The following is an 11794-nucleotide window of genomic DNA, read 5'->3' as shown; positions in this document are numbered from 1 at the left end:
GCGCACAGGACTGGAGACAGTGAGCTGACTGCGCGCGCATACAGCATCACGAGTGCGCGCAGCCGCGTTCCCGAATTCCAAAGCGCACAGATATTTTGATATGTTATTAAAGCTGCTCTAAGCAATTTTTAAAGCAACACTCTGGGCTAAAGTTTCTTTACATTCTTGTAACTGTTGCTACAACTGATGCTCTGAGCAAAACAATATAAAAGTAATCAGGGCCGTAGCCAGCATTTTAAAATCACCGAGGTCCGTGATGCGTGAGTAAAGCGCGCGCCGAAAAATTTCTGACGTATTTAAATGAGAATGGTGAATTACACGTCACACAAGAGATCTCATCTCATCTCATTATCCTGTTCGACAGGGTCGCAGGCAAGCTGGAGCCTATCCCAGCTGACTACGGGCGATAGGCGGGGTACACCCTGGACAAGTCGCCAGGTCATCACAGGGCTGACACATAGACACAGACAACCATTCACACTCACATTCACACCTACGGTCAATTTAGGCCAAGTTTACATTAGACCGTATCTGTCTCGTTTTCTTCGCGAATGCACTGTCCGTTTACATTAAAACGCCTGGAAACGCCGGGAAACTGGAATCCACCAGGGTACACGTATTCAATCCAGATCATGTCTGGTCCGGTGCTGTGTAAACATTGAGAATACGTGGATACGTGGATACGCTGTGCTGAGCTCTAGCTGGCGTCGTCATTGGACAATGTCACTGTGACATCCACCTTCCTGATTTGCTGGCGTTGGTCATGTGACGCAACTGCTGAAAAACGGCGCAGACTTCCACCTTGTATCACCTTTCATTAAAGAGTATAAAAGTATGAAAATACTGCAAATACTGATGCAAATACTGCCCATTGTGTAGTTATGATTGTCTTTAGGCTTGCCATCCTTCCACTTGCAAGTGGTAAGTGACGCGCATGCCCGATATGCGCTGAGATCACACACACAGCGGCTCAGTCCCAAATCACTGCTTGTGCGGTTCACTCGCGCACTCTGTGAGCTGCGCAGGGCCGGAGTGCGCACCCTCCAGAGGGCACTCGCTGTTCAGGGCAGAGTGATTTGGAGCGCAGGATGCCTGCGGAGCCGAGTGTATCCGTGTATTGGCGTTGCTGTGTGCACACGAATCGTGTATTGGCGTTGCTGTGTGCACGCTAATCGTTTCAAAAACATTAATCTGATGATCCGCTGATATGGTCTAATGTAAACCCCACCTTAGAATCACCAGTTAACCTAACCTGCATGTCTTTGGACTGTGGGGGAAACCGGAGCACCCGGAGGAAACCCACGCGGACACGGGGAGAACATGCAAACTCCGCACAGAAAGGCCCTCGTCAGCCACGGGGCTCGAACCCAGACCTTCTTGCTGTGAGGCGACAGCGCTAACCACTACACCACCTTGCCGCCCCTACACACACACAAGAGATCTCTTCCTGAAATTACTTTTAATGGTGTTTGAACTGAATATCCTCAGTTTTGAAAAAAAAAATCATGTATGTGGCAAGAGTAAGAATAATTTAAGCTTGTTTAATGGTTTGATCTGGCCCAAGCAATGAGGACAAAAGATACCCTAACCATGTAGCCTATAGCTGTGTTCACATATATACCGGTACGATAGTGGTATAACTGTATCGATACAAAGTATACCGGTACAGTTTAGTGTATCTGTCCACACTAGCGAGAAATGTTTGCGGTTTTCTTTCACGGTAGTTGAAATGCGTGTGCACAAAATGTTTCCGTTGTTACCGAGTAACTTCCTTCTGAGAATATGGCGGATGAAACAACGTGTGTGTGCTTTTTGTTGTCAATGTACAGTCTGTATTTCTGGTGGTCATTTATTCAGTCGAATCGTATAAAACATGCGAGGCAGTTGAGAAAGAAACAAAGAAAATGAATCTCCGTTCTTCACTCAACTGTTCCTGTTCCTGCTCATCTCCCCAAAGCTCCAACAAACACAACTTCCTCTTTGCTCCATGTAGCTCCACGGTCGTTTTGAGTCATTCTGACGTTTTATTTACAGCTGGAAAGCACGTGCGTATTGTATTGTATGAATAACCTGGAAGAAGTAGGAATGGTTCATTGCGCATGCACATTATATTTGTATCGATACAGAACCGCTTCATCTGTCCACACTACAGCAAAGCGCTACAGTACCGATACTGTACTGGTACGAAACCCATACATTTGGGGGTTTCGTACCGATACAGTTATACTGCTACAGTACCGGTATAGTTGCTAGTGTGGACAGGTCTTGCAGTACGAAAGTAGTATCATATCGGTACAAAATCCCTAGTGTGGACAGGGTATAAGTAACTAAGATACATTAACAATCTGGCATCTGTTACACCTACACAAAAAATAATAATTCTGGAAAAAAATCAGTATACACCACCATGTTTGAATAAAGAGTAGGGGCAACTTTAAACTTCTTGAACAGTTTGCCTGATGGTTACCATGAAAAAACGTGTCTACTGCACTGCATTCCTCCCCTGAGTCGCGCACTCATTCGTTTTTGTGTTCTTGGTCTTAGAGCCGCACGCACGAAACAGACACAGAAGACAGAATCAATGTTTAACATAAATAACAATGCACTTTTTACAGAGATGTTTTAATGTTATTCTTTATTTGTTTTATCCAGTTGAATATTTAGCGTACAAATGTATTTTCAGCTCTTAAAAATGACCGAGGTCCGGACCTCGTTGGCCTCATAGCTGGCTACGGCTATGAAAGTAATACAGTCCAGCTGTATTAAAGGAATACTCCGGAGTGAAATGCTTTCTAGGTCTATTTTCGCATTATTGGGAGTGCATACATTGAGTTGCTACCACAATCACGTCAATCGGATGAGTTTTGAGAAAATTAGTTTTTTGCGATTTCAACCAGAAAGCGCTAACACGGCAGTGTGCGGGGCATGTCTAAATTAGGCACTCATACATATTCCATAGTGCACCTAGGAAAGGTGTGGAATAATAGTGCTGTATGTCCAAATGTCTCATCTCATCTCATCTCATCATCTCTAGCCGCTTTATCCTGTTCTACAGGGTCGCAGGCGAGCTGGAGCCTATCCCAGCTGACTACAGGCGAAAGGCGGGGTACACCCTGGACAAGTCGCCAGGTCATCACAGGGCTGACACATAGACACAGACAAGCATTCACACTCACATTCACATCTATGGTCAATTTAGAGCCACCAATTAGCCTAACCTGCATGCCTTTGGACTGTGGGGGAGCACCCAGAGGAAACCCACATGGACAACTTGCAAACTCCGCACAGAAAGGCCCTCGTCAGCCGCTGGGCTTGAACCCAGGACCTTCCTGCTGTGAGGCGACAGTGCTAACCACTACACCACCCTGCTGCCCGGGGATTGTACATCTCTTCCCAAATTCAAAAATTATCTCTAAATCTTTTCTCTCTCTGTTATCCTGCCTCCTGATATCTCCTCTCCTAGTCTGTTATCTTTATGTTCATGTAAATTTTAATTTTGTTTTCTGTCTCCTATGTGTCATGTTTTCTTTTGGTTGATTTGCTTGACTTTCTGTCGTGTCATTACTTTGTAAAGTATCCTTGATGAAATGTGCTAAATAAATTAAACTTGTTGTTGTGGCCTAAGCAGCTAACACTCAAGCAGTGAAGTATTTATACAGTGGTGCTTGAAAGTTTGTGAACCCTTTAGAATTTTCTATATTTCTGCATAAATATGACCTAAAACATCATCAGATTTTCACACAAGTCCTAAAAGTAGATAAAGAGAACCCAGTTAAACAAATGAGACAAAAATATTATACTTGGTCATTTATTTATTGAGGAAAATGATCCAATATTACATATCTGTGAGTGGCAAAAGTATGTGAACCTCTAGGATTAGCAGTTAATTTGAAGGTGAAATTAGAGTCAGGTGTTTTCAATCAATGGGATGACAATCAGGTGTGAGTGGGCACCCTGTTTTATTTAAAGAACAGGGATCTATCAAAGTCTGATCTTCACTACACATGTTTGTGGAAGTGTATCATGGCACGAACAAAGGAGATTTCTGAGGACCTCAGAAAAAGTGTTGTTGATGCTCATCAGGCTGGAAAAGGTTACAAAACCATCTCTAAAGAGTTTGGACTCCACCAATCCACAGTCAGACAGATTGTGTACAAATGGAGGAAATTCAAGACCATTGTTACCCTCCCCAGGAGTGGTCGACCAACAAAGATCACTCCAAGAGCAAGGCATATAATAGTCAGCAAGGTCACAAAGGACCCCAGGGTAACTTCTAAGCAACTGAAGGCCTCTCTCAAATTGGCTAATGTTGATGTTCATGAGTCCACCATCAGGAGAACACTGAACAACAATGGTGTGCATGGCAGGGTTGCAAGGAGAAAGCCACTGCTCTCCAAAAAGAACATTGCTGCTCATCTGAAGTTTGCTAAAGAGCACGTGGACAAGATAGAAGGCTATTGGAAAAATATTTTGTGGACGGATGAGACCAAAATAGAACTTTTTGGTTTAAATGAGAAGCGTTATGTTTGGAGAAAGGAAAACACTGCATTCCAGCATAAGAACCTTATCCCATCTGTGAAACATGGTGGTGGTAGTATCATGGTTTGGGCCTGTTTTGCTGCATCTGGGCCAGGACGGCTTGTCATCATTGATGGAACAATGAATTCTGAATTATACCAGTGAATTCTAAAGGAAAATGTCAGGACATCTGTCCATGAACTGAATCTCAAGAGAAGGTGGGTCATGCAGCAAGACAACAACCCTAAGCACACAAGTCGTTCTTCCAAAGAATGGTTAAAGAAGAATAAAGTTAACGTTTTGGAATGGCCAAGTCAAAGTCCTGACCTTAATCCAATGGAAATGTTGTGGAAGGACCTGAAGTGAGCAGTTCATGTGAGGAAACCCACCAACATCCCAGAGTTGAAGCTGTTCTGTATGGAGGAATGGGCTAAAATTCCTCCAAGCCGGTGTGCAGGACTGATCAACAGTTACCACAAATGTTTAGTTGCAGTTATTGCTGCACAAGGGGGTCACATCAGATACTGAAAGCAAAGGTTCACATACTTTTGCCACTCACAGATATGTAATATTGGATCATTTTCTTCAATAAATAAATGACCAAGTATAATATTTTTGTCTTATTTGTTTAACTGGGTTCTCTTTATCTACTTTTAGGACTTGTGTGAAAATCTGATGATGTTTTAGGTCATATTTATGCAGAAATACAGAAAATTCTAAAGGGTTCACAAACTTTCAAGCACCACTGTACATTATGAAAATTATCGCAACAAAGATCTATAAAAATTGTGATAAACAACTCCAGATTCATTAAAGGGGTGCCAGTATTTATTAAGCCAGAAAAAAAAATTTCAGTTATGTTTGACAGAAATATTGCATGAAATAAGCATGTGTTGTGTTCTAATAGTAGACTTTTAAGCTTTAAACATTTAGTTTTCTTTTTTATAAACCCCAATTCCAAAAAGTTGGGACACTATGTAAAATGTAAATAAAAACAGAATGAAATGATTTGCAAATCAAGTAAACCCTATATTTCATTGAAAATAGTAGAAATAAAATAGTATATGAAATGTTGAAACTGGGGGCGGCACGGTGGTGTAGTGGTTAGCGCTGTTGCCTCACAGCAAGAAGGTCCTGGGTTCCAAGCCCCGTGGCCGGCGAGGGCCCTTCTGTGTGGAGTTTGCATGTTCTCCATGTGGGTTTCCTCCGGGTGCTCCGGTTTCCCCCACAGTCCAAAGACATGCAGGTTAGGTTAACTGGTGACTCTAAATTGACCGTAGGTGTGAATGGTTGTCTGTGTGTATGTGTCAGCCCTGTGATGACCTGGCGACTTGTCCAGGGTGTACCCCGCCTTTCGCCCATAGTCAGCTGGGATAGGCTCCAGCTTGCCTGCGACCCTGTAGAACAGGATGAAGTGGCTAGAGATAATGAGATGAGATGAGATGTTGAAACTGAGAAATTTTATTGATTTTTTTTTAATTTGATGCCAGCAACACATCTCAAAAAAGTTGGGATGGGGCATGTTTACCACTGTGTTGCATCACTGCTACTTTTAACAACACTGTAAATGTTTGGGAACTGAAGAGACCATTTGCTGTAGTTTTGAAATTGAAACGTTGTCCCATTCTCGCTTGATATACAGTTTCAATTGGTCAACAGTTCAGGGTCTTGTTTGTCATATATTGCACTTCTTAACATGCCAAATGTTTTCAATGGGTGACAGTTCTGGACTGCAGACAGGCCAGTTTAGCACCCAGACTCTTTTACTATGGAGCCATGCAGTTGTATTATGTGCAGAATGCAGTTTGGCATTGTCTTGCTGAAATAAGCAGGCCTTCCCTGAAAAAGATATCTTCTGGATGGCAGCATGTTGCTCCAAAACCTGTATACATCAGCATTAATGGTGCCTTCCTAGATGTGCAAGCTACCCATACCATATGCACAAATACACCCCCATACCATCATGGATGCTGGCTTTTGAACTGTGCACTGACAACAAGCTGGATGGTCCCTCTCCTCTTTAATCCAGAAGACATGGTGTCCATTATTTTCAAAAAGAATTTCAAATTTCAATTCATCAGACCACAGGACAAGTTTTCCACTTCATCTCAGTCCATCATAAATGAGCTCAGGCCCAGAAAAGGTGGCGGTGTTTCAGGATATTGTTTATATGTGATTTTAACTTGCATTTGTGGATGCAATGACAAACTGTGTTCACAAATGATGGCTTTCAGAAGTTTTCCCATGCAGCAATTTCTACTACAGAATCATGTCGGTTTTTAATGCAGTGCTGCCAGAGAGCCTGAAGACCATGGGCTTCCAATGTTGGTTTTCAGCCTTATCCCTTGAATACAGAGATTTCTTCAGATTCTCTGAACCTTTTAATGATATTATGTACCATAAATTATGTGATCCCTAAATTCTTTGAAATTTTACATTGAGGAATGTTATTCTTAAATTATTGCACTGTTTGCCCACACAGTCTTTCACAGAGCGAACCCCTCCCCATCTTTACTTCTGAGACTCAGCCGCTCTTTTTTATACCCAGTCATGTTACTGACCTGTTGACAATTAGCCTAATTAGTTTTTTTTGTAACATTACACAACTTTTCCAGTCTTTTGTTGCCCCTTCCCCACTTTTTTGAAATGTGTTGCTGGCATTAAATTAAAAATGAGCATATTTTTTAAAAAAAACACACGAGATTTCCCAGCTTCAACACTTCAACTCCTCTTTGATCTATTTTCAGTTTCCACAATTTGCAAATCATCGTATTTTGTTCTTATGGCCCGCGCGGGCAGAGCCCCTTCCATACATGTCAACCTATACGGAATGTCCGTATTTTATACAGATTTGATTCAATAAACGTAGTATACGGGCGTACAAATAAAGTTATATGGATTCTTTAAAAAAACTTCAATATTTATTTAGAGCTATAATCAATTCCCATGATAAAAGAGCGCATAACATTTACAAACATACTGTACACCACAGAAAGCACAGACAGCCAGTAAAGAATCTTATGAAAGCGCACGTTATCTTGTGGTAGCGAGACTTCGTTCCACTTTTGATCATACGCACACCGCATTGCGAGAATCCCGCCAACCGGGAAGTAACATTTTGTTCGAATCGCGTATTTCCACCTGAGCGACTTTCACTAGTGACTGAAAAGATTCTGAATGGGCACTCCAGCAAGATCAACACAGACACTTGCTGTGACATGCAGCCTAGTGAGGTATTGGTGCAGACTGCTAAAAAAGCTGTCATGGAGTACAATTCAGAACATTAGAGTGACACTTTGTGTTTTGTCAAACATTGGAGCTTTGTATTCATTCTGAAGGTTTATTGTTATTAATATTGAATAAAAAGTAACTTGGATATATCATTGTTAATTATCATTCAAATTTTAAGTAAATTATTTTAATTTGCATCTTATACGGATTTTATAAGGGAAATACAGATTTTGGAGGTTGGTTATACAGGTTTGATTGACCAAAGGTTGACATGTATGCCCTTCGGCATAGAGTGTAGATAGTACAGTGTTAGTAATTACCAGTCATGAATGTCATGATAGAATAATAAGAGTTGCAGTTCTACCTCCTGCCACTAGATGGCTGCCTAGTTAGTGTAACCCCTGATATGTGTATGTGCATGGCAGATCACAAGTTGATGATGAACAATGGACACCGTGTACCGTATGCTCCTGATGCTAATTGTTAATAAATCGTTATTGTGAAGAACCCAAGTTTCTCATTTCAAGATAGAAACATTACATGGTACCAGGAGTGGTCCAATAGAAGTCATGGAAAGTGTGAAGCCGCCTGAACCTCTGAATTGGACTGGAAATGTGGACTGTGAGTGGCGAACATTCAAGCAACGTTTCAACTTGTACCTACAAGCACTGGGTCTGGACACGAAGCCGGACGCGAGGAAGATAGCACTGCTTCTTACCGTCGCGGGACCGCAGGCTGTGGAGGTATTCAACATGTTCGTTTTTGCTGAAAGGGACCACCAAGAACAGTTCGACAAAGTCGTGGAAAAGTTTGATGCACACTGTTCACCAAAGAAGAACGAGACGTTCGAACGGTATGTGTTTCGTTCACGCATGCAATTGCAAACTGAAAGTTTTGATGCTTTTGTGACGGACTTGAAATTGAAAGCAAGGACCTGTAACTTTGGAGAACTTAAAGACTCTATGATCCGTGACCAAATTGTGTTTGGTGTGCACGACAAGAAAGTGAGAGAGAGGCTACTACGAGAGCCAGAGCTAAAGCTAGCTGATGCTATTAAAATTGGAAACGCCAGTGAGCTAGCTAAGCAGCATGCCAAAACCTTCAGTGGGCAGAAAGATCAGGAGAGTGCAGCGGTGCCCGTCGCAGCAGTGAAGAAGCAAATGAAAAAACACAGTAAACAACAAAAAGACACGGAGATGTTTTCATGCAAAAGATGTGGCAATCAGCATGGCCCAAAACAATGCCCGGCATTTGGAAAGACGTGTAGCAAATGCAAAGGAAAGAATCATTTTGCAAAGCAATGCTTTTCCAAAGGGAAGCAGAGTGGGAGTGATCGAGTCCACACAGTGAGGGAAACGGAGCTCGCTGATTCATTCTTTATCGACATGGTAGCGCCGGCTGAAGATAGCAAGGCAACAGTGCCAAAAGAAATTGAACAATGCAAAAATGCAACATCATGTGTTGGAAAGGACAAGTGGATTGTGCCACTGGAAATAAACGGTGCAGTCATACCACTGAAATTAGACACAGGGGCAAAGGCCAATTTAATCAGTGAGTGCGACATCAGAGCCATGAGGGTGAAACCACGCATCCACCCCAGCACAGTGAAGCTAAAGGCTTACAATGGTCACAGCATTGACACAAAAGGCACATGCAAATTAATAGTGACAATTAAAGGAAAAAAGCATCACATTATGTTTGTAGTTGTTCCGGCTGGACACGACTCTTTATTAGGTGACGCTGCATGTGAAAATTTAGGCTTAGTGAAGAGGGTTTACTGCATTAATGATGTTAATAGCCCAAGCAGCATTGAGTCAATAGTGAACCAATACCCAGACGTCTTCAAAGGCTTTGGTGTCTTACCATTCACTTACAAGATGCAACTGAGAAATGATGCACAGCCAGTCATCCATGCTCCTAGGCGTGTTCCAGCTCCTCTACGTGAAAGCCTGAAGCAGGAACTGGACAGAATGTTGTCACTAGGTGTGATAAAGAAAGTGGAAGAGCCCACAGAATGGGTGAATTCAATGGTAGTCGTCAGAAAACCGAATGGAGAATTACGTGTGTGCTTGGATCCAAAAGATCTGAACAACAACATAAAAAGAGAACATTATCAAATACCTACCAGAGATGAGATAACAAGTGAGATGGCTGGTGCCACATACTTCAGTAAGTTGGACGCCTCACAAGGCTTTTGGCAGATAAAACTGCATGAGGACAGTACAAAGTACTGCACTTTCAATACACCGTACGGACGCTACTGCTTCCAGAGAATGCCTTTCGGCATATGCTCCGCTCCAGAGGTATTCCACAGAACGATGGAGCAAATCATAGAGGGCATTGAAGGTGTACGTGTGTATCTCGATGATTTGATTCTATGGGGATCTTCTCTTGAACAACACAATGAAAGGCTCATCAAAGTGCTTCAGAGAGTCCAGAAGTGCCAGCTGAAGCTGAACAGATCAAAGTGCCAGTTTGGTGTAAATGACATCACCTTTCTTGGTGATAAACTGTCAGGAGCTGGTGTTGAACCAGACCAAAGAAAGATCAAAGCAATACTTGACATGCCAAGACCTGAAGACAAAAAAGGTGTGCTGCGTGCATTAGGCATGATCAATTTCGTTTGAAAATTCATACCAAACTTATCCGCCAAGACAGTGCACTTAAGAGAGCTACTTCGTGACAGGTGTGAGTTCGAGTGGACATCTGAACATGAGGCAGAATGGTCGTGCTTGAAAACAACTCTCACCACTGAGCCAGTGTTGACGTTTTTCGATCCAACAAAAAGGATAAAGATATCCACTGACTCATCAAAGGACGGCATTGGAGCTGTTCTGCTACAAGCAGATGGAGAAGACTGGAAGCCGGTCGCCTATGCGTCGAGAACGATGACAAGTGCAGAGTGCCGGTACGCTCAAATTGAAAAAGAGTGTCTGGGACTGGTGTATGGTTTCCAGAAGTTCCATGGCTATGTGTATGGCCTGCCAAAGTTCATAGCAGAGACAGACCACAAACCGTTAATATCCATCATAAAGAAAAATCTCAGTGAAATGTCACCTCGCATTCAAAGGCTCATGATGAAGCTACAGCGCTATGATTTCGACCTGATATACACACCTGGTAAGCACATAGTGCTGGCAGATGCTCTGTCCAGAGCAACCACACAGGGCGAGGAGCAAGATGAGTGTTCCACTGAAGATGACGTGAATCAACATGTCAACCTCATCACTGAGACCCTGCCTGTGACAGACACGAAATCCAGGCTGATCGCTGAAGAAACAAAGAAAGATGTCGTCCTGCAGAGAGTCATCAAGCTGATGAATGAAGGATGGCCAAGGAGTGAGTGCAAACAGTACTACAACATTAGAGGAGAGCTGAGTTTTGTTAACGGACTCCTGTTGAGAAAGAACAGAATAGTCATTCCTCAGTCTCTGAGAGCAGACATGCTTAAAAGATTACATGAAGGGCATCTAGGCATGGAAAAGTGCAAGAGAAGGGCCAGAACAGCAGTCTATTGGCCAAGCATAAATGCTGAAATTGACAGTATGGTGTCAAGATGTGCCACATGTCTAAAACATCAGGCAAAGCAGCCAAAAGAACCAATGATACTCACAGAGATACCTGACGAGCCCTGGCAGAAAATTGGGACTGATTTATTCCACTTGGATGGAAAGAATTACCTGCTGGTAATTGACTACCTATCTAACTACCCAGAGATAGCACTGCTCCCCAACATGTCAGCGGCCTGTGTGATTAAGCACATGAAATCGATCTTTGCCAGGCATGGGATTCCTCAAATTGTCTACAGTGATAATGGTCCATCCTATAGCTGCAAAGAGTTCCGGGATTTTGCACAGGAATATGACTTTCGTCATGTGACCTCGAGTCCCCTGTATGCTCAATCAAACGGAAAAGCAGAGAAAGGTGTGCACATAGTCAAGCAGCTACTCAAGAAAGCACAAGAAAGTCATTCAGATCCATACTTAGCTCTGCTGAGTTATCGAGCTTCGCCTCTTGAGCATGGCAAGTCCCCTGCAGAAATTCT

Source organism: Neoarius graeffei, chromosome 10, assembly GCF_027579695.1.
Source record: "Neoarius graeffei isolate fNeoGra1 chromosome 10, fNeoGra1.pri, whole genome shotgun sequence".
NCBI classification, from domain to species: Eukaryota; Metazoa; Chordata; class Actinopteri; order Siluriformes; family Ariidae; genus Neoarius; species Neoarius graeffei.
The sequence above is the reverse complement of the archived record's forward strand: the minus strand, read 5'-3'. Positions refer to the sequence as shown.